We start from the raw sequence: 24070 nt of genomic DNA, 5'->3' as shown, positions 1-24070 counted from the left end.
AGCCTTCATCTAGTCATCTTTCTTTCACCCACCAACAATTTGTGGATGATACTATTCTGGGGGGAGATGATACAATCTAGGAGGCCAGAGTGTTTAAAGGTTTGTTGAATACTTACACTAAGGGTTCTAGCCAAGCTATTAACTGGGATAAGAGCTCAACCTACTTCATCAATACTCTACTAGAGAGATAGAGGAAAATTGCTCATATCCTAGGAAGTGGTATTGGGACCCTTCTAGCAAGTTATCTTGGTATGCCTTTGGGGTCAAAACCCCCAGAATCTTTTTGGAACAACCTCATTGATAGATTCAACAAGAAATTAGCTGGCTAGAAAGGTGCTACCCTTAGCTAGGCAGGAAAATGCACTTTGGTGAAATCAATATTCCAAAATCTTCCCACTTATGCCTTAAGTCACTTTGGGATTCCAATTAAGCAAGCTAAAAGAATGGCAAAGATTTAGAGGAACTTTCTCTGGACAGGGATTGAAGAGCATAAGAGATATCATCTTGTTGCTTAGGACCATGTTTGCCTTCCAAATGTTATGGGGGCCTTGGTATTAGAAAAATTAGACATCTTAATAATGCCCTTTTAGCCAAATAGTTCTGGCATATTTTTTAGAGTACTGGAGAATGGAGGGAAATCATGATTGAGAAATACTTGCGAACATAGTCTCTCAGCTTTTTGCTTCATGAGACCAAGATTCCTCAAGGATCTTACATATGGAATGGGATCCTAAAGGCAAAATTATTGGCTAAGTCCATGGCTAAATGGAAAGTTGGTAAAGGTGAAAATATCTCATTTTGGTAGGATGACTAGATGAGCCATGGACTTCTTATTGATCACCATAATTATAGAAGATGGGTAGAGCCATGCATAAGAAGATATGGTCTGAATGTCAGTGATTATAGAATAGGTAATGGATGGGAAGACCTGTCTATGATATTCCTGAACCTTAAATCTTTGATGATTAACTTGAATGCTATTTTCATAAATAAAAAGAGGGATGAAGTCATTTAGGGAGATAACTCCAATGGGCAATACTCTATCACCTCTAGGTATTTTTCATTGTGGGAAAGAATGGAAAAACCCATCTGGGCTAAGGCATGGACTCCTAGCCTTACCCCAAAAATCAACATCTTATTTTGGCTTATGCTCCAAGAAAAAATCCTTACTTTGGATAATTTAGCTAAGAGAGGTTAGATTATCCCCAATAGGTGCAGTTTATGTAAGCACAACTTTGAGATGGTCAATCATTTATTTATTCATTGCTCCTATTCCTCCAATATTTGGAACCTCTTGACTAGGGACTTTGGGGTCAGCTAGTGTCCCTTAGCTAACATCCAAGAATTCTTTAGCCAATGGAAGAGTTCACACTTAGGTATGATTACCTAGTTAATTTTCTCCTAGTCCCTTCTGCTGGGGAATTTGGAAAAAGTGGAATAATCAAATTTTCAAAGATAGGGAATCCCCTGAGTTTGTTATTGTTTAGAAAATTGAAGGATTAATGAAGGAGAACTTCATCATCACAAAGGAAGGAAATATTGAAGAAGGTGGGAACAACAGAGAAAGGAAAAATGACACAAACAAGAAAAGACATGAGGCTAGGTGGCTTTTCCCCCTTGAAAATTGGTACAAAGCCAATTTTGATGGGGCTACCAAAGGGAACCTTGGCCCTTCTAGTAGTGGAGGCATCATCAAAAACAACTATGGTGGAGGAGTTTTGGCTTTTTCCTACCCTCTTGGACATCAGACAAATTATTTTGTAGGAGCCAGTGCTACTAGTCACATTATTAAACTGGCCTTGGCTTATAGGATTGAGAACCTCTGGCTAGAGGGGGATTCTTTAAATATCATAAATTGTCTAAACGGTAACTCTATGCCTTCTTGGACCACTGTGAATGTGATCAAGGAGTTAAATTCTAACCTAGGGAAGTTCAACAAGACCCATATTAGCCATGTGTATAGGGAGGCCAATTTAGTAGCCAACTAGTTCACAAATGAAGTAGTCACCAAAAACTTGGCGATGACATGACATGTCAGTGACAACTTTTCAATAGTAGTGAATGATTTAATTCTGCTAGACTGCATCCAGAGAAGTACTAAAATAATCCAAAATTAATAATGGGAAGATTTGCAAGATTGCATGTCAGAGTGGAAGTTAATGAAAATCATGTGAAACTCTTTTCAAAACATGATAGCATATATGTACAACACACTTTATGGGTTATCTTGAATACAACCATTAAAACTGATAAATTCAAAAACATTTTTGAGTTTTGCATTTTGAAGGAGGTCAAATTTTGTAAGGAAACTATGAGCAGGTGGGGGCTTATTGAACCTAAGGAAACCATGGTAGGGGAGAGAAGTAGAAGGAAGCCATTGGGGGAGGTGGAGAACTGGAAGAAGAAACTGAAGGTTTGGCATAAGTTGGAAAAGGGCAGAATCACTAGATTCCTGGAGAATCTCCATGGATTTGATGCAAGGATCACCAAAATTATGGTGGATTTCTAGAAAAATGGGAGAGTCAAAATTGATGGGGTCACCCACCATGTCAATGTAGATTTGATAGCCTAGGTTGCGGAGATCCCTCTGGAAGGGAGTAACTTCTTCAGAGACAAGAAAATATCAACAAACATTGTCAAAATTTTTGTGAAGGAAAAAGATGAGAGGAATAAATTTGTCAAGGTGAAGATTTATTATGAGATGGAGTCAATTAAAAAGCTATGGATGTATGTCCTAAGGATTATTATTGAATATATTTCTCTAGATCCCAGATTTGATAGGATTAGAATGCATCATTTTTTTTGCTTAATCACTTTAGGCATGGAATCAAAATCTCTTTTTCTTTTTATATTTTCACCTCCATGAGCAAGGGTATCAAGGGTTTTAAGAGGAAACCTACCGCTAACCCAACCCTTCATGAGGGATTACTCCTCTTGGTCTATGAGTATCTAAAGACTCAAACTAGGGGAAAATCCCTCAATGATACTAGTTGCACATTTGAGGAAACTAGGAGTTCAAATTCTGAGGATGTGCATAGCATAAAATTAGAAGAAGAGGACAATTCTTCCTCTAAAGGTAAATCTCCAAAGGAAGAAAGGAAAGTCACTCACTCTACCCACATTCCCTACAAAAAGAGCCCCAGAGGATTACCCCCCATTTCCCCCAAGTTTGAGCCTCAAGAGGAGGAGGAAGATAATGATGATGAAGAGGATACAGACTTGAAGGAAGAGAAGAAGGGGGAGGATGATGAGAAGAAGGAGGAGAAGGGGAGGGAAAGTGAAAAGGAGGAGGAGGATTTAGCTGAAATGTTAGGGAATCCCAAGAAAAGGAAAGTAGATGAGGCTTTGTTGCTGGATGAAACCAATAACTAGATTCCTAAGACTCTAGGCCCTAGCCACACTACCTCTTTGTCTGAGGGGATGATAGAAATTCTAGGGAAAGAGAGTGGGGAGGTGATAATGAAAAATAGTCAGAGGTCTTGGAGGAATTTTAATATGAATATCGTGGAATTGGGGATAGTCAGGGAGTCGACAAATCTCGAAGTGATGGAAGACAACGATGGAAAAGCCCACTTTGATGAACTCATTGACCCTGCACTAGTCGTTATCTCTAATAATGCAAGGGAAAATAGGCTTAATATTTTGAACAAAGCTAAGAACAACATGATAGAAAAATTTTGGTCTATCAAATAGTTGTTCCATGAAATTGAAGACCTTAAGGGGAAAAGAAGCCAGGAAGGAAGCCAATAAATTAGCAATGACCAGGGGCACAATGAAGAGAAGAGAAGCTAGGATGAAAGCCAACAACACTACCAAATATAGGAACATAATGCTAACTAGGAGGACATAATCACCAAGGTTGAACAAAGAGTCCAAAGGATGGAGTTCTCCCATCAGAACTTGGCTAATCAGGTGATCACTACATTAAATCCCCTAAATGAGAACATTAATAGTCTAGGTGAATCACTAATGAGTGCTGGATTTGGTGGGGAAAAGATAGAGAAGGCTAGCTTGGACATTAGGTAGGCTAAGGATGATTCAAAAGAAACTAGGGATTTGGTGGATGCTCAGAACTAGGATTAGGAGGATGTAGACAACCGAAAGACCAATGAAGCTACAAAGACCTTGCAAGTTCTTGATAGAGAGAACTAATAGTTAGTGCTTTCTTGTTGTCTCGTATTTTCCTAGTGTTGGTGGTTTTTCTTTTTCTAATGTTGCTGATTTTTTGTATCCTAGCCGTGGGCCTATTGTTTGGGTTTGACTTTTGATAAGTAGATACATTGTAGTTGGAATTTTCTTAATATTTCTATTTTAGATATTTTGTAAAAACTTTTGGGTTTCAGGATCCCTATAAAACCTATTTTACTTAATAAAAAACAATATGGATTATGTGAAGTCTCCTTCCAATTGCTGATATTTGTTTCTAATATAGCAATATAAGATATACAACAAGTTAAATGATATTTTTTAGGGTGAGTATGAAGGTTTCAAGAAAAGGATAAGTAGAACACTGGAAGAAAAACAAGTTCCACCTATTTTTACTTCTCATCATAATATTGATGGTTTTTTGTATAGAAGCTTGGATGTTAGAAACCATACAAGTAGAGTACATGTAATAGGGAGATTATGAAGTTAAAATATTTTTTTATAATGTTTTTGTAGCATAAACTTTAATCAAGATAGTAAAAGCTTCTCTAGAGAATGAATATCTTACACAATTAATTCTTTATACATATAGGTTATTCATGAAAACAAGATGGTTCATGACAAGAAAGTTGATGCTCTTTCCCACCTAATATATTTTGCTAGAGAGAAATTCCCCAAGGTCAGCAATAATTATAAGGATGGTGCCATGAATGTCATGATTAGTAGATTTTTTCATTTATCTTTCTAGAACTTATTTACAAAGTTTTTGGTATAAATTATGATTGAATTTTTTTTGAATAATTGTTTGGAAATTTTAATAGTAATCTCAACTATGAAGAATAACATGAAATATATAATACTGTACTATCAACTATGATAGATTTTGATGGTATTGAAAATACATACTATTTCTTAACATGATCTTTAGTGATCTGATGTGGTGTTGGGTTTTCAAGCAAGAGTCTCAGTGTTGATGATAAATGCTCCTTCCACACTAAATCTAGATAGTGATATGCATGTTAGTGATTTTTGAGCTATAAAACATGCTATGTATTTTTTTCTTAAATGTAAATTAGAGAAAGAATATAGTTTTGTTCAATTCCCTCAATTGTTCCATGGAAGTCTCAAGGATGATCCCTTTGGAAATTAGTTGAAAATACCCATAGAAGTAAGAAATAATTTACTATCTTTTATGAACTAATTATTCAAGAGCTCTATAGCATTTTGGCCAAGTTATTACATGATTATAGTTGTAACAATGAAGATGTTGGGTGTATGCAGACTATTGGAAAGGGATCAAATGCACACCAAGACCCTCTTTATGGAGAAGCCAATTGCTTTCATAGAAGAAAAGGCTTCTATGGGTTGCCACCTGAGATTGATCAACCCCACAGGAAAGGAAGTGAAAGGCAAAGACAAGGTAATAGAAAATATTTGGCATTAAATTGGTTTAGAGATTGAAGTTCAATATATGGCATGTTCTTTTACCAAATCCAAATACTTCACATGAAATAATGATATATATTACTAACTGACATTTACTATCTTAATGTTCATAATAGTATTTTATATTAATAGTAAATGTTTAATTTTTTTTAATATTTAGGTATAATCTTGATACCATTGCTGATTTTTTTTGTTATTGATTGTTTGTTGTGTACTAACAACATTGTAAAAATGTGGGAGTCCTTTTGAAAACTCCTCAGACCTAACTAAAAATAAATAAATTATAATTTCAATACTATTTAGAGCAAGATTTCTAGAGATTACTTTTATAGTTGTACATCACTTTTTTTTCAAGTGCATGACAAATATAGTGTCTAGTAGATGTTTGAGGCAATTATGATAAGTACTCCTCTTTTTTACTTTCTTTTATTTAATAAGATTTTATTGCACTCGATCTTGTTTTAATTTATTAGTTAAAAGAATCTTCATCTAATAATGCATTATTATCTTTTATTATTTAAAATATATTTATAGAAAATGAAATGTGAGAAATAGTCATGTTGACATGTGGTTGGAATAGTGATTCATAAAAGTCTTATAATATTTTTTTAATAAACCCTTTAAATATTCAATCAATAACATGTATGATGTTACCTAAGTAGAGATTCCAAAATTTGCATCATCTTGTTGCTAGTTGCAGCTATGAACCAAAATTGCTTAGGGAAAAGTGGTAGAAGATGCATAACCTTGTTTTTTTTCTTAAAAAAAATTCCTATTGAAAGATTTCCCATAATCTTATATTAATCTTATCAAATGTCCACTATCCATTTGAAATGTAATTTTTTGTTTTTGGATTTGATTTTGTGTGTTTTTTTAGCATCAAATTTTCAATTATTTCAATTGTATGAATCTTCCTAGAAATATTCTTCTATTAGGGAATGATTTATCTTTCATCCTTTCTAATGGGGAACTCTTCTTCCATTAACAATATATCTATAGTTCCGTACTATTTCTAAATATATATTTGTGGTCTACTGAATTCTTCGATTATGAACAATTACAAAATGATAATTTTTATAATTTAAATTTAAGTTGGAGAGGTTCTAGCTACTTCATAAGTATGTTGTGTGTGGCAATTACAATTGATTATCATTTTCCCCCTTGTGAACATTTATACAGTTCCTTTCTCAATAGTAGACATGCAATATTGTTTTCTGTGTTACTTGTGTAGATCTCTTGTAGGAATTTCTTGATATACTTGACATGATTTTTCATTTAAAAATATAAATAGCTTCTCTTCTTTTTATGTATCCATGCAAAAATATTTTTCTACTTTCAATATATAAAATATCAATAGTTTAAAATGTGAATTTGAGATGATAAGTTATTTTTTATGAGTATTTTGTTGATTTTGAAGTAATGTCATTTAGCATTTAATGATTTTTTGATAACTAACTAACCATCTTCCTTTTTCTATTCAATTATAGGGAGAAAAATTCTCAAAGAGAGATGGTAAACACTTGCACTTTACTATTATTTGATTACTTAATAGTTGGTGTATGTCTTAAGTCTCACATTAAAACATACTCCCTGTAAAGTACAATATGGTCTAAATCCAAAAACCTTCCCCTTTCCTTATTCTAGATTATGATGCTTGTAGGGATGTTGAATGAAAAGATGATATTCCTATGGCTTTAGGTTTGAGTGCCCTATTCTACAAAGTGCATGTACATGCGATAATTGTAGACACTTTACCTAGAGTTTCATTAAACTTTTCTAATATCTCTATTGGGTATATGAAGATACCCATGGAGCCCAATGCTTGTAAGTAGACCTTTCTTATTAATGATTCTTAATGTAGTACAAATATACTTAAACTCTTTAGATAACTACCTAATATAAACTAGATATCATATTATTCTTGAGAATATTGTAGGCATTCAATCGATTGGGAATTCAATGTCTAGTTAAAAGATAAAAGTATATGCATGGCTTTCTATAGGTGCATTGTATCCCTTAATAATTAATATAAATTGTAAATGTGGATCTATACCTAGAAATTTTTATTTTCTTTAGTTTCCTCCAATAGTATGATATCAATTTCTTTTAGATCAACAACTTTGTATAAAAGCTAGACAAGTCAATGTATACACCAATCATGTTATTTAGGAATCATGTCTGAAAAAGATAGTGATAGAAAAACTACTGACAAAAACAAGTGAAGAGGCATCATAGAGTATTAGGCTTTGGTCTACATCATAGTGAAGAACACATTAAATAAATTGGTTATGGTAGGATATGTTTCATAGATTTGTTCTTATGATTTAATTCTGATCATCGTTACATGCAAAAATAAATTGGTAACATGCGTCTATTGTAATGTCCTCTATAGAATAACTTAAATTCTTCCCTCAATCCAAAAGATCTAAAAGGATCCAAGGTTGCAAGAAACCAATAATTTCTAAAGGTTATATAAAATTAGATAACTGGTTATAGATATTTTCTAGTTCATCTTTGGTTTTATTCAAATTTTAACTCCTTTACTCTAGAATTTATTAATGAACACCTTATATGTTGATAGAGAAGGTAATAGATAATATTATCCACACCCAAGTCTGAATCCTTGGTTTTATTCAAACTTGAACTCCTTTACACTAGAATTTATTAATGAACACCTTATACATTGATAGAGGAAGGTAATAGATAATATTATCCACAACCAAGTCTAATATGATTTAAGGTAATCTATTTTGAGCACTTGTTCAATTTTGAGAGTTGACAAGAGTATGAAGTTGTTGTTTTGGATATATTTTGATGTGTATTAGATAGAAAATATCCAATTACTTTTTAAAGTTAAACCTCTATATTCTATGGTGGCGTATTGAATATTTTACTAATATAATATCACAATGCTAGTGGATGCTTATTTTGGTCATAGATGGGTCATGTACACTCTTCACTAAATGTGTGCTAGGATATGAAGCATTTCCTATTTTAATTCTTCAAATATGAAATTGATAATTCTCCTCCAGCCTACTATCTTATATATACATAGATATGATCTCTTTGTCTTTCCTCCTCAGTATGTTTTAATGAACTCTGGCTTGATAACATTAAGTGAACCAACAAACATGCGAGTAACTATGTTTCACACCATCACTTCCTTGTATAGGTCACATTTCACTGCCTTGTATAGGTCACATTATTTGAAGCACCAAAGGCATGAATATTGTAACCTTGATTTGACAAAACATTTGTGGGTTCATGTAAAGAAACTACAAAAATAATATAGCGATGAGTAATAAACGAGGCTTATCACTATAACATATAGCAATCATCGGCAAATGAAAAATAAATATAATTATTATAGTGATGAGTGATGGAGATGTTGTATCACTATAAGTCATGATGATGTCAAAAACCTCAATTGATATAAATGTTGTTTCTTCATTCAATGTTTCATACTGCTATAGTTACAACTATTAGGCTTCATGAGTCAAGATACACTATAGTGATCACACTATCTTCAAAAGAGATTTTTTGTACTATATCTCTATTGAATATAGAGAGCTCTTCTATTGTAGTACAAAGAAGACCTAATCTTGACATATATTGCTATTGTAGTATAGATAAGGCCTAATCTTGACATATAGGCCTAATATTGTAGTATGAGCAATAAGGAAAGTATATCGCTATGACATATAGTGATCCCTTTTATTGTTATGCAAAGAAATTGCAAAAACAATATAGTGATGAGTGATAAAGGAGGTTTATCACTATAACATATAGTAATCATCAGAAAATAGAAAAAATAAATTAATCACTACAATGATGAGTGACAGAGATGTTTTATCACTATAAGTCATGGCAATGAGTGTTTTTTGTGAAAAAAGGAGGAGATATCACTATAGAATATAGAAAACCTTCTATCTCTATACAAAGAAAGCCTAATCTTGACATAGCAATGAGCGATGAGGAAAGTATATCACTATGATATATAGTGATCCCTTTTATCACTATGTGAAGAAAATGAAAAAACAATATAGAAATGAGTGCTAAAGGAGACTTATCACTATAACATATAGCAATCATCAAAAAATAGAGCAAATATAATTATTACAGCAATGAGATATAGAGATGTTGTATTTCTATAAGTCATGGTGATGAGTGCTTTTGATGATATGAAAAGGAGGAGATATCACTATAGAATATAGTGAAATATTTTATCAAGAAGGTGGAGACATCGCTATAGAATATAGTGAAATCTTCTATCGAAAAGGAGGAGATATCACTATAGAATATAGTGAAATATTCTATCAAAAAGGAGGAGTTATCACTATAGAATATAGCGAACTCTTCTATCAAAAAGGAGGAGATATCAATATAAGTCACGGTGATGAGTATTCTTGGTGAGAAATAAAGGAGGCTTATTGCTATAACATATAGCGATCATCGATATTTTGGTCAAAATTTTGACCAAAACAAAAATTGGTCAAAGTTTTAATGCCAAAAATAGTGACAGAATGGTTTGTCAAAAATTTGACCATTTTTGTTGAAAAATGAGTCAAAAAGTACTACTATAGAACTTCTATGAGAGAGATCCATGAGCATATAAACATGAAAACTGAGCATACATAGTCATGAAAACTAAGCATACATGAGAAAAATATCACATGGAAACAAAAAAAAAGTCCTAAAACATCCATATAAAACCATCACATGAGCATAAGATGAGACAAGAATACAATAAAACTAATTGAATCCAGTATCTCATATATATATATATATATATATATATATATATATATATATATATATATATATATATATATATATATATATATATAAATGAATTAGAGTACATGTACATGTGAGATCCAAAATCTAAATAATTGTCTCAAAATACATATATACATCAAAAAGTGTCACAAGAACATCAACCTAGATCTAAGAGTGATTCTCACCCTCCTAGGATGGCAATGATCGTGGTAGAGGAGCATGTCTCTTATTTGACATTTGTACTAGATCCTTTGATCACCTTTCCTACTCTGAGTATTTAGGAAATCCCTACCCTAGATATACAACACCCATGTATGTGGTATAATAAAACACTACTTACGATGTGATACTCTGCCCCCTACCTCATTGTATCTCTCCCCTTGTAGAGCTTCTCAATACATGCACACTCATCAATGAGTTTTTGATCTTTCACAATGATGGTGACCTACATTGCCTATATCTCCACCTCTAGTGCTTGAATCTGAGTATATTTGTAATCCTCTCCATCTTCCATAGGTTACTCCTATTGAGGCTCTGCCTCTCCACCCTCTTATGCCTCCATGGCCACTCCACCTCCTTAGGGTCCTCCTCCTCCCTAGTTGCTCATGTCCATGCTTGCATCCATATCCTTGTAGTCCCTCAAGAGCTTCTCCCCACCTCCATCCATCTCACCCCTCTACATATGCCTCCTCCACCATCCCTAACAAAATTGCCCTATCTTGCTACCTTAGGTAGTGCATTTGGTCATGTAAATAAAGGAAACAGATGCATCTACATCTTATATAAATAGGTTGGATCTACCACTGCATCCATTAGATGTGGATGATAGTCCCAAGGCTCCTACTATAATTTTGTTGTATCTCTCAGCACTATCTGATAATCTAAAATTAGAAACCATCCCTGCTCCTCTCCCTTAAAACAAGCATATGTAGTGCTCTTGATCAATATCATCTATCTCTACCCAAATTACCTCTAGACCTGATTGGCTACAAAGTGCTCTACAATATCAGAGTGCCTCCCCATGAGTAGTCTATTGTAGCACATGTACTCTAGCTCCCATGCATTAGCCTATCTCACACACTTCTTATCTGGTCTTTAAAAAAAATATGTTAGCTCATCAAAGAGCCTCCTATAATATGTGACATCCCTAATGTGTGTCTAGTGGATAAACCTTATATGCCTATAGATGAACAGATGACTTCTCTCATGACTACACCTAGGGAAACACCACTTTTGTGTGTTCCCATGACCAAACCTGGGCCAAGACTACACCATAGGCCCATGTATGCCCCTCTTAGTATGCTATCTCACGAAACTTGTGGTACATATCAACAAGGATCATAGGTCCCCATGCCATCCTTTGGGGCCTTCTAATCAAGTTTGCTACTAATTGGCCCCAATCTAAAGGGAAGCCCTTCTGGCTCCTATTAGTGATAAGGACCTGGGTAACTAGTGAACACACAAGGCACACTAATAGATACTCATCCCCATACTCATCTATCAGTCTCTCCCAATTGAGATGGAAATCTAGGATGATGACATCCTCAAAAATTTGTTATACCACTAATCTCCCCTTTGTCAGGGTTTCATTATAGTACACCTATGACATGCAAATGATCTTATTAGTACACCTCATATGGAAATCAGGAATGAAACAAAAAAATATTTAGACATATCTATCATACTGATTGAATTACTCTGACATGGTATATGTAGGATGTGATATACATCCTCAAGGGTGATCATGGCCTCACTAATGGGAAAATGAAATTTCTTATGCTCACTATGATATTTCTCATCCAATATTGTTAGTGATCCATGGTTCACCCAGATATGGGATATTTTCAGCAACCACCCAAAACCCATACTCTCTACTATTTCCATCTCATCATCATCTAGGTGGTAAACATGTAACCCTACCACCTTGGGAGCTTTGATCAGTAATACCAAAAAAACTATCTGCATAACCACAAGAAGAAAAAAAAGAGCATCAATACCAATCATAATAGATCAAGAAAATCTCTAAACAACTAAACACAAATGGAAAACAACAATCACATGCTCAAATTCTGCCTCAAAACATGAAAAAATACTCAAAAGAAAGGTATGTGATACTTTTTGTTGATACAATATCATGCAATACTTCTTATAGAAGACATGTGACAAATTTGTGTCATATGATACTGCATATAGTATTGTGTGACTATTGGGTTCCTACCATATGATAGACTCTCCAATAGTCCTACAATACAATGTTGTCATCAAAAGTATCATGTGATACTTGTCATAATAAGCATGCAATACTTTTAAAATATCACATGATATTTTGTACAAAAAAGATTAGAATGCATACAAATGTGCTAAAAAGAGCAATAAATGACTCAAAATCTTAAAATTGTCTAAAACTTATTAGTTGTGGGCTCATACTTAGGTGGTCGGTTGTGCAACCAGTTCTACTCAAAACAACAATGGTGGATCAGAATGTCTGCCAAAGCTATCATTCTCTCTCAGATCACTCAAAATCTCTCAAATTTAAAAAAGAAAAAATGAATTTAAAATGACCCTTGGGCCCCTTATATAGGCCTTTGACTTAATTTTGACCCATTTTTCAAACTCCTCAAAGTTCTAGCAAAATTGTAACCCTAGCTAATTTTGACATCTTGGATCCTTTTTTAGTATCAAAATTGAAATTTGATTTCATCTTCCTAGTCAAAATTGCATTTAATTTCTTCTTTTGTGTAGTTAGATGACCTTTTGAGGTCTAATCTTTGAATCTTAATTGGGCCATCTCCATTTCATCATTTATTTATCATTTCTACACTTCTTACCTATTTCAATTTACCTCATTTCATTTCTATACTTGATTTATGTAACCTTAATACTTTATCCTTATTGGTTAACTCTAGTCAAATTGAGCATTCTATCACTTTCTTATGGTTTCTCTTTGGTTTTAATCACTTCTCTATCATCATGGACATTTTTCTATCTTGATTTGATCACATCTTTCTCATTTACACATCCCCTTTACCTCATTTCAATCCAAATCCCAAGGGAGCATGAATATTCTATCATCACTTGATTGCTATAGCTATCTATTTTCTCAAGAGCATATGTTGGATCCTTTCATTTTCTCTTGATCTTTCTACTTTTCTTGATGTTAGTACTCTTCTTGAGTCCTGATATCATCTCTCTCCTAGTATTCGATAACATCACTACTAGGTTGTATATTCAAGAATTGCTATCTAATTCTGCATTTTAGTTCATCAAAATCCTATATCTTTATCAATTTTTACCTACTTGGCTTCTTTAATCTTTAACATAATGTGTTCCCAGATCAATCACACATTAGTCAAAGAGGGGAAAATGTAATCACCTAAAAATGGTCTTTGAGACTATTAGCCCCCTTTTCACTATTTTGGCTAAATTATTTAATCATTTAACAAGGCCAGATTTCTAAAAATTAATTTATTTGATTTTAATCTATAGTTTGACTATAATATCCTAAGCCCATATTTTATTAAAAGAAAATGTCCCCTTTTAATTAAACAAAAGGCCCCATTCTTCTAACCCATTCTAATGTGCATACATAAAGTCTTGATCCCATTTACAAATTAAAAGAAAAGACTTTGTCTCACATGAAAGTTCAACTCTTTCTCATTGGTCAAAATGATCTTGCACATGGATCATGCTAAAAGTCAACTCACACCCTCAATCATCCACTTCTTGATCTTGATATCAACTATTTATACACATTTCAAGGGGAAATTGCTCTCCTCTAAGGACCCCAATTTTGAGCTATTATTATGCTATGGGTTTATCTACAGGTTTTCTTTGAGCATTTGTGGAGAACTTCTATCTTCTTATCTCATTCCTTGCATATTTATACTATCTTAGTTCATTTACATTAGCTTAGTTTTCTTTTTGAAATAGTATATAACACATATTTTAATTAACATCATTGTAACACTCTCGTTTGCTTATTTTAGTTTCATTTTCTCATCTCATCATAGCATAGTTTCATTCTTTCATTGCATATTTGAGAGTTCCTTGACACTAGTACTCTTGCTCTTATATAAATAATCTACCATTTCATATTTTACTAGAAAGGGTTGCATCTCTAAGGCTCAGTTGAGATCTATTTTTATGCTTATGCACACACCTTTGCAGTCCATGACTAGGGAGCTCTAAGCCATCATTCAAGCTTTCCAATATATGGAATACCTTGGATAGAAGGGTTTACAGAAGTGCACATTTCTAGTGTACATAAAAAACTTGGTTATTACTCTTTTAAATTCCCTAAAAGAGAAAAGAAGTTTAATCCTAGAAAGCCTTATGAATCAATAATTCCTAATAATTTCTTCTAGGTTAACAAGGATGGTGAAGTAGATTTTAAGATGGTAAATTTCCTAAATCATAGTGATGATGAGAATGTTGAGATAGGATTTTTTGCTATTAAAGAAAAAATCCCCAAAAAGGAAATAAAAGAATTAAAAGAAGAAAAATTATTAGTATCATAGATTCTAAAAATAAAGTTTGATTGGATTATAGATAGTGGTTGTTCCCATTATATGACTAGAGGTATGAACAAACTTTTTGATTTCAATAGTTTTGATGGTAGAGTAGTTCGAGTTGGAAATAATGAAGTATGTAACATAAAAGGTAAAAGGTTCTATTACTCTTGATGGAAAGACTAACACTAAAGATCTTTACTTTGTAGATGGTTTGAAACATAATTCTTTGAGTGTTGGATAACTTTTTGACAAGGGATATCAGTTGTAGTTTATAGAGAAGACTTGCATTATTAAGGATAAAGGTGGTAAATTTATTGGTACTGGTACAAGAACAAGAGGTAATGTAGTTTAGTTGAGCCCTACTAAAATGATATATTTAGTTGCTAAAGTAGATGATAGCTGGCTATGACATAAGAGATTTTTTCATATCAACTTTGATAACATTGAGAAGGTCAGTACTACATTTGCGGTAAGAGATTTTCCTAAGATTGTGAAACCTACTAATATGATGTGCAAAGAATGTATAATGGTATAATAGAAAAGAATTTCATTTCCAAGCAAGAATTTTACTAATTCAAAAAAATTGGAGATTATGCATATAGATACAAGTGGTCCTACAAAGACATGAAGAGATTTTTATGGTGAAAGATAGTTTATGCTTCTTATTGATGATTACACTAGAATGATGTGGGCCGTATTTCATAGAAACAAATGTGAATCTTTTGATAAATTCAAGATATTTAAGAATAGAATTGAGAATGAATCTAGTTTAAAATATACATTTTTGAGATTTGATAGAAGTGGAGAATTCATTTCAAATGGGTTTAACAATTTTGTTAGGATAATGGTATAAAGAGTGAACTTTCAGCCCCTAAGACTTCACAAAAGAATGTGATAGTAGAAAGAAGAAACATATTAGTGATAGAAAAAACTAGAGAAATGATGATCCTTGAAAATAATATATCACATATCTTTTGGAGGGAAGTAATGAATGCAATAGTATATATTATGAGTAGAGTGCAAATCAGAGAGGGCACTAGTAAGACACCTTATGAAATTTAGTTTGGACATACACCTTCTACGAAATACTTTAGAATCTTTGGGAGTAAGTTCTAATTTAAGAGAGATGAAAACATTGGAAACTTTTATTCTAGAAATGATTAAGGAATGTTTCTTAGATATTCATTAAACATTAGAGCATACAAATGCTTTAATCAGATATTGAAGACTATTGTTGAAAGTACCAATGTGAGCATTGATAAAAAGTTTAGAATCCTAAAAATCATAATTGATTATGATTCTAATATAGTAACTAATCAAAGAACTAGCAATTAGGATGTTGATAAAGAATTATTATATGAAACTAAAAATGACTTTCAAACTGAATTACAAAGAGAAAGAGAAGAACCAAGATCAAGACCTAGAGAAAAAATCATAATTGAGCGACACCAAATAGAAAGTTGGAAAAGAATCGCCTTGTTGAAAAAATCATTGAAGTGTGAACAAAGGATTTATGAAAAGAAACAAGGTTAGAAAATAATTGTATTTAATTTATCAATTTATTTCTAAGAATGATGACGAAGCTTGTAAAGATTGCTTCTGAATAAAATCTATAAAAGAAGAACTAGAGAAGATTAAAAAGAAAAAGACGTGGGAATTGGTTTCTAGACCTAAAGATAAGAATGTTATTGGAACTAAATGGATATTTAGAAACAAGATAAATGAACAATGTGAAGTTGTGAGAACTAAAGAAAGATTTTTTTGTAAAGAATATTTACACCAAGAAGGAATTGACTTTGAAGAATATTTCTCACCTATTTCTGTGTTAGAGGTAGTAAGAATGTTTTTGGAATATGTTTCTAATAAGAACTTTGAAGTTTATCAAATAGATATAAAGTCAAATTTAGTGAATGGAGATCTCGAAGAAGAGGTATATATTGAAAATTTTGAAGATATGGTTTGAAGATTAAAGAAGTAATTGTATGGACTCAAACAAGAACCTAGAGCATGTTAGAATATGTAGTCCACCAATATAACTAAGAGGGTTAGGGGGGAGGGGTGAATAACTTATCCAAATAATATCACAATTATCAGCCATAATAAAATTTAACCATATGATAAATATAATTGGAAACTACAACAAGATACTCATGCACAATAACACCAGCTATGTTAACTAGGAAAACCCTGGTGGGGATGATACCCACAATATGATGTACTAATATAAATATTCCTTTTTAGAGGATAGATCTTGTTAGGAGTCTATAAATTTTTTTAGTACATATCAGTCCCTACCAGGAGACTTTTAATCCATGTTAGGTGATTCCAACCCTATTAGGAGTTGTAGAAGGCAGATGGAACCACTATCCAAATAGCTTTAGGGGAAAGAGCAATGAACCCACTATCCAAATGATCTTTGTATTATTCCTTGTAGAATAATAGCATTGAATTGTCTTACTCCTTCCTCTTTCTATGTCCTTTCAACCAAACTTCTACTACTTTTGATCTTGTTACTAGATCACAAACCTTGAATCCAATAATCCCTTGGATTGCTTACTTTCATTAACCAAACATTCTACTCTTATTTACACTTCACACTTGATACTCTTAACACACAATTGATACTTCTTTCAAATAAGAAAAACATCTTTACTTTATACTATACCTTTCAAATAATTCCTTGAGTTTTCCTTGAGGCTTTCTCAATTAATTATAATAAGATAATTATTTATTTCATAATTACAATAGCACTATCAACTCACATTCTATACAAATTCTCAAACATGTGATATTGGTGCTTGTGCACACACTGACGCCACTATAAAACTATCTTCTATCACTATCTAATTGTGCATCTCCAAATTATATTTTTGTTAAAATTTATAATATAATCACCAAAAATTGCTTGACAACTACCCTATCTCTATATTTCTCTCTATGAATCACTTATAACATCCACATGAGTTTGACTCATGTTACATACATTTAACTTCGTCATTAGGACATAGTTTGGGAACATGTCCTTACCCACACATCACTATAACATTAAACCTCTTTCTATACAACCTTGATCTCTATCTATTACTCTATCATTCTTTATATATTTAATACTATGTTGACATCAATGACAAAAACATTCATGAATGCAACATGTCAATAATACCACATGCTCACCAATGCTCAGGATAATCCCCCAAAGGAATAACATCACCATTCATGCTAACAATCTCCTCCTTTGGCATTGATGGAAACATAAATGAAAAAAGTATAAGTTTCAAAAATAGCAGACAATACTCTATTGCTACTATTCTCATCTTTTCAAATCCTCGTCATCAATCAAATATGAAATCCTTTAGAAACTACTATGTTCTACATCTTCTAGATCAACATCATGAGTTTTTAACCAAATAAATTCTTATCTTCTCTCCCATTAAATGGTACTCTTATCTTCCCTTTGGCATTAATAACTCTTCATGCATCATATCTCCTCCATAGAGATATTCCTTCTCTTTTACGTGAATGTTTCTAAATCTCCCTAATAACTATCTCTCCCTAGTCATACTTAGGAGATGTTTTTCATGAAATCTTCTCCCCCATTGACATCAATGAAAGAGGCCTCATTATGTCCATTTACTACTCCAAGTCTTCAACTATCTCAAGTGTCCAAAGACACTATTCAATACCAAATACCAAATACAAAGAGTCCTCAAAGAATCTTCTCATCACAGATACTCCCTCATATAGGAAGCATCAACATTCAATCTAGTCAAATAATAATGATATCTACCATTGGACTAATGCAATCTCTACATCATCTTCTTAGAAGTAGGTAGGGGTATAACCTCAAGGATGCCTCTCAAATACTCAAATTTATCTTTAGGTAAGGGCTTCATAAAGATATGTTCAATCTGATCTTTAGTACTCACATATTTCAATCTGATACCCTTTTCTTCTACCTTCTCTCTTAAGACATGGTACTTAATAGATATATGCTTAGTCTTAGAATGTAATATAGGGTTCTTATACATACTTATTGTACTTCTCTTATCATAGTATATGATAAAAGGTTCTAAAAATTCTATCCTAATATCCTTCATCATTTGCTTCATCCACATAACTTGATTACAGTTATTTGTTGTTGCTGCATACTCTATCTCAGCTATACTTTGTGAAATACAATCTTGTTTCTTACTTAGCCAAGAAAAAAACCTTCCTCCAAGAAAGAATACTCCACCACTAGTGCTCTTTCTATCATCCATACTTCCTACCTAATCTTCATTAGTATAAGAACATAAAGTGAAATCACTTAATCTATCATACCATATTCCATAATCAGATGTTCCCTTCAAATATTTAAATATCCACTTTATTGCTACATAATGATACTCCTTAGGATCAGCTTGAAAAATAGCTACAATCCCAGCTATATTTTCTATATCTAGTTTATTGTGAGTTAGATATTGAAATCCTCCAATCATGAATCTACACTTATTCTTCTCAATTGTAGGTGTCTCATCTTTGCTAGATAACATGTGACTAGTTATCATTGGTGTACCAAAAAGCTTACAATTTTCCAAGAAAAATATTTTTAGCAAGTCCTTTAAATACTTTTCTTGTGAAATAAAATGTCATCATTGTTCTGTATAATTTGCTAACCTAGAAAAAACTTCATTCTCATTTCATACTCATTTCAAACTCATTCTTCATTTCTTCAAAAAACTTATCACTTACTTCATCATTGCCTCCAAATATCATGTCATCAAAAAATATTACTATTATTAACAAACCATTCTCAATTTCTCTTAAATACAAGTTATTATCTATTGTACCTTTAGCAAATCCAAGTTTTGTCCTACCTTTCATACCAAGTTCTAGCTACTTGCTTTAGACCATATAGATCTTTCTTTAATCTACACACCATATCTTTTTCTTTTTTTATAGGTAAACCTTTAGGATGCTCAATATATACCTCTTCTTCAAGTTCCCCATTTAGAAAGGCTAATTTAACATCTATTTGATACACTTTAAATTTCTTATTTTTTGCATAAGCTAGAAACATTCTCATTTCTTCCATTTTGGCTATAGGGGCATATCTTTCCTCATAATTTATTCCTTATTGCTATGAATATCCTTCACCCACAAGTCTAGCCTTGTTTCTTACAACTTCACCTTGTTCATTCATCTTATTTCTAAATACCCATTTGGTTCCAATAGCATTCTTGTCTTTAGGTCTTGGAACTAATTCTCATATTTCATTCTTCATGATCTAATCTAATTCTTCCTTCATTTCTTGAATCTAATGATCATCTTTGCATTCTTCATCTACACTCTTAGGTTAAACTTGAGAAATCAAACACATCTTTTCATTAACTATGTTCCTTTTCATCACTCCTTTTTCTTTTCTTCCAATTATCTACTCTAGAGGGTAATTCTTTTTTAGATTCTTGTTAGAGTTAGGAGTTTCTAACTCAAATCTTACTTCTTCTCTTGGTTAAGATCTTTCTCCTCTTTGCTCAATGGTTTTCACATCATTCTATAGATCATTGTTAGTCTCAAGGAAAACTTCTACATTATGTCTAACAATTCTAATACCATCTTCTTCTTCATCAAAATTATAATCCATCATCTTTTCTTTAACTCCAAACTTTTCATCAACTTTTACATTTGTGCATTCAACTATTGTCTTGGTTCTATTATTAAAATGTCTATAAGCTTTACTTTTCAATGAATAGCCAAGAAACATACCTTCATCACTTCTTGCGTAAAACTTACCAACATCATCATCTCTCTTTATATAACATTTACTTCCAAAGATTCTAAAATACTTTACTAAGGGTGAATGACCAAACTATATTTCATAAGGGGTCTTATCCATACCTATTCTGATTTGTACTCTATTCATAATGTACACTACTGTATTGGTTGCTTCTCTCCAAAATGTCTTGGATGTATCATTCTCAAATATCATTTCTCTTATTGCCTCTGATACTAATCTATTTCTTCTTTCTAAAATCTCATTCTGCTTAGGGGTCTTGGGTGAAGACAACTATCTCTTGACTCCATTCTCTTCATAAAACATGTTAAACTCTCTAGAGGTAAAATCTCCTTCTTTGTCTAATCTTAAACATTTTATCTTTACACTAGATTCATTCTCAATTCTATTCTTAAATATCTTAAACTTTGTAAAAGCTTCATATTTCTCTTTAAGAAATGCTACCCACATCATTCTAGTGAAATCATTAATAAAAATCATAAAGTACCTTTCTCCATAGAATCCTCTTATCTTGGTAGGGTCACTTAAATCTGTGTGAAAGATCTCCATCTTCTCTATAGTAGAGAACTTCTTGCTAGGAAAGGATACCTTCTACTTAGCCAAAATACATTCTTTGCAAATAATATTAGTAGGCTTTATTATCTTAGCCAGATCTCTAACAATAAATGTGCTACTAAACTTCACAATGTTATGAAAGTTTATATGAAAAAACCTTCTATGCCATAACTAACTATTATCCACTTTTGCAATCAAAATGTCATCTCAATGGGATTCAAATAAAATACATTACCTCTGGACCTTGTTCATGTTCCAATCAACTTACCATCTTTTTCTTTGATAATCCAAGTCTTTTCTATGAATTGCAACTAAAAAGCCTTTATCCACTAACTGTCCAACACTCAATAATTTATGCTTCAATCCATCAACAAAATATACATCATCAGTGTTAGTCTTTCCATTAAGAGTAATGTATACTATCCCTGTAATGTGACAAGATGCATTGTTACCAACTCTAACATTACCTCCATCATAATTTCTAAATTTAATAAAATTATTCATATCACTAGTCATTTGATGTGAGTATCCACTATCTATTATCCAATCATATTTCTTTTCAACTTGGGGAACTAGAGCTTATTCTTCTCTAATTTCTTTGTCAAGATCATCTTCTTTAATGGCTAGGAATCCGAGCTCATCATGTTGATAATTGGTTATATGTAGTAATGTAATTGGTGTCATTAATACCAACACATGATGTACATATTGTAGAAAACCTCAAAAATAAAGATACTTAGCTTTTGGTACTCAAAAAATTGTCTAAGTATAAAATTGGTTTACAATATTTTGATGTAAAACTTGTTTATATGATGTTATATGAGAGAGAGAGGTTAGATAGAATTAGTATACATATTTATGATGATGTGTATGACCTTAAACATTAGTATGAACAATACAAAAATGAGATATTCATGATTTACCAATAAACAGAACATTAGAGTTAAAGGTAAGGAAATTATTTTGTTTACAAAATAATTACTTGACCAATTAGGGCTGACGTCCTAGATTTTTACTCTAAGTTGAAAAAGTATATTGTGGTCCTAGCCAACCTAGCAAAAATTTGTGAAAAGACATGGTATTTATACAAAGGATATCTTGTGAGATTAACTATGTATTTTGTAATATGAAAAGTGATATGCAAACTTTTTGTGAAGCGATATCTATGAAGTTTTTGAGAACCTAATTTTGTGATCCAAGATCAAGTTGAGGTCAAAGATCAGCCAAGAAAGAAGGTACAACATCTATATACTTGAGGAAAAATTACATGTTTGGGCAATGAGCTCTTCTTCTAATTGGAAGTGCATGTTTGGGCAGTGAGCTCTTCTTGCATTCATTGTACTACAACTCCTAACAGGGTTGGAATCTCCTAACAAGGATTCAAAGTCTCCTAACAAGGACTCCTAACAGGTTCCATCCTCTAACAATGAATATTTATATTAGTACATCATCTAGTGGGTATCATCCCCACTGAGGTTTTCCCTTAGCTAGGGTTTCTCTAGTTAACAAAATATGGCATTATGAGTTCTCTGTATGCATGGTTATTATTACTATTCAACATTAAGTTTTTTAGTTTCTTGTGCATGGCTCAAAGTAATAAATAATATCCACTTGGCAAAATTTTTTTGTAGAATATCAATTCATCACCCCCCCTCTTAGAATTCCCTATTTCAAATAATTAGTATCAAAGCACAATTACTCAAAAGAGGCTTAATAGCTTAAGTAAGATTCCTATGGATGTGGAATAGTTGATGAAGAACATTGAAAAGGCACTTGAACAAATTGATATCCTTACTAAAGAAAGAGATAAGATGAAAGATAGATATGAAGATTCCAAAGTATACATTGGACAATTGAAGGACAAGATTGAACATCTCAAATCCAAGCCTGAATCTACTAAATTTGAAACTAACGATGATGAATATTCAAAACTAAAAATAAAGTACAAGATCTTGAAGTATGAATTGAAGATTACCAATGTAAAGTTGAGTTTGAAGAATGATCCTAGGAAAGTTGAATTTGATTTGAAAACTAAAAATTTAGATCTTAGAGCGAAACTAGTGAAGAAGACATTTGAATTTGAAACATTGAAAGAAGATCATGAAGAGTGTCATAAGTACAACACTATTGTGAAAGGTAAACTAACTCAGTGCAAGCTACAACTTGAAAATTTTGATGAATCAAAGTTAATAAAAAGAAAAACATATGAGAAGATTGGTCTTGGTTATCTATTTAACATATTTGCAAAGAAACTTGAAAGTAGATCAGATCCAAAAGAGAAAGATAAATCTAATGATAAGATTGAATCCAATCAATCTTCTGATAAATCCAAAGAAGTTGGACAAGAGAAGGAAACTGAGAAATTGAATGAACCTAAGAAAGTGGAATCTCTTAAGGAAACCAGGTATGAATTTAGAGGTAATTATTTTTCATGTAATGAAATAGGTCATATGAAAAGAGATTGTACAGATAAGTCATTTAATCATGTTATGAAATTTTACTATCATAATTGTCATGGTATTGGTCATAATGCAATTGATTATAGGAAACCTAAATATAATAGTAATAGAAGAAATAGCAGAATGTCTAGAAACACTAACCTTGTAGGTAGAAGAAGATGTAATGAAAGGACATCAAGAGAAAGAAGACCTTATGAAGAAAGAAAGAAGATCACGTGTTATAAGTGTAACAACTTTAAACATAGCCCAAAATTGTCAAGCACCTATTGATCAATAGAATCCTAGAAGAAGAACCCCAATATGTCAATTATGCAACAAATTCAGACAAACAACAAAGTATTATAGAATGGATAGAAGGAAGAATGGAAATAACTTCATAAATGATAGAAGGAATCATGAAA

At 32.2% G+C, this 24070-nt stretch overlaps 1 pseudogene; it reads left to right on the top strand.

Moving 5' to 3' along the window:
- The first annotated feature begins 5404 nt into the window (after nt 1-5404).
- The window catches only part of LOC149548181 (universal stress protein PHOS32 pseudogene), a 67318-nt pseudogene continuing 48652 nt past the window's right edge, over nt 5405-24070 (top strand).

Source organism: Cupressus sempervirens, chromosome 7 (assembly GCF_028749045.1).
Source record: "Cupressus sempervirens isolate cs-2001-9-10 chromosome 7, ASM2874904v1, whole genome shotgun sequence".
Classification (NCBI taxonomy): domain Eukaryota; kingdom Viridiplantae; phylum Streptophyta; class Pinopsida; order Cupressales; family Cupressaceae; genus Cupressus; species Cupressus sempervirens.
This window is presented reverse-complemented; position numbering and strand designations above follow the sequence as displayed.